General features: G+C 30.7%; 1 long non-coding RNA gene across 1 annotated transcript; it reads right to left on the reverse strand.

The window, feature by feature from the left end:
* Window positions 1-218: 218 nt before the first annotated feature.
* On the reverse strand, window positions 219-1,008 carry LOC144427150 (uncharacterized). The gene is made up of 2 exons (XR_013477777.1): window positions 877-1,008; window positions 219-541 (listed from the first exon to the last, which is right to left on the reverse strand). It is a non-coding gene; the product is annotated as an uncharacterized LOC144427150 (long non-coding RNA).
* Window positions 1,009-1,405: the final 397 nt, after the last annotated feature.

The following is a 1,405-nucleotide window of genomic DNA, read 5'->3' on the forward strand; positions in this document are numbered from 1 at the left end:
TAAGTAGTTTTTTCATTCTTTTCCCATGTGATCAACTGCGTTTCTTCATATAAGTTGGGTCTATATTATCTGCAAAAAACTCCTTTCACACAAACTTGTACAGAGGACACACGACACACACGATTCTTTCATCTTAAGCAAACTTTTATAACAAGAAGCACTGATTACGTGAAGTATTAGTTTTATTAGCAACTATTATTATCTCCTTCATTTCATTATTTTACAGATATCAATATAAATTTGCTTCTCAATATGGATGGTGAAAATTCTGCCATTATGAAACCTATTTTTGTTTAAAAATGACAAATATTTTGTTTTTCATTTATTCTGATTAATAAAAATCATGTATTGTATTGCAACTTTTCCAAGATATTATTTTCAATTATAGGCGTTCACATCATCGACGAACTCTTGCATACGTTTAAAGATCACGTCATCTGCATCTCTGTATTTTGAATCTGTGGTTTCGTGGTCTAACTCAGCCACTATATTGTCCAAAACATCTCCGGATGAAGATTGCTTGTTTCTCTTCCATCTCCTACTAGAAAAATAAAGTTCATAGATATATGACGACATTTGGGATTTGTCTCCACATAAAATATTATTTTCTAGAAATACTACGAAACACAAAACTTCGAATCACACCAGCATTTGAAGTTCTATGTTTAACAATTTTCAACATCATCATCGGCTTTCCTAACTTTCTTTAATTATCATCATGCCACGATTGTGGTGAATCAAACATTATTTTTTTTTTAAACGAAACTTACGAAAATTTAATGAACCATGACTTTTATTTTGGTCTAAAATTCCATTGGCTTGGAACTATCGCCTGCAAATTACTCATAATCACAATTATAAATCTCGAATACTTACAACTGCCAGAAACGTTTCCACTTTTCCCTGCGCAATTTCTTTTTCTCGGGGTCAATTTTTGAATCAATGATTTGAATGAGAGCAATTGCTAATAACAACAACGCAATCGTTCCACGAAACATGTTAGTTACGCTATCTAGAATATATGGAAAATATGTCATATTCATTTTTTAAACTTAAAAATTCCAATTAGTAAACTTATTGAAGTAATTATTATTGATTTAACATCTATGTATTTAGATACCAGAATAGGTTTAAGATAAACTAATACTAATTTTCAGCAGTGTTCCTTTTTCCTTTCGAGTAATCATTATATTCGTAATCTGTACGACTTTTTTTTTAATTTTTATCTAAAGGTTGAATAAGGTTACCTGTCAGAAATCTTACCCAGGGTCTCAATCGAGCAGATAAGTATATGTTTGATACATACACATACATATAAAGTTTGTGATTGGATTTTATTTAAAACGCCCAATTATCAACAGCTACATTCTCAATATACGATAGTGCGCTCGTGAATGAGAATATG

This window comes from Styela clava, chromosome 9 (genome assembly GCF_964204865.1).
Source record: "Styela clava chromosome 9, kaStyClav1.hap1.2, whole genome shotgun sequence".
Classification (NCBI taxonomy): domain Eukaryota; kingdom Metazoa; phylum Chordata; class Ascidiacea; order Stolidobranchia; family Styelidae; genus Styela; species Styela clava.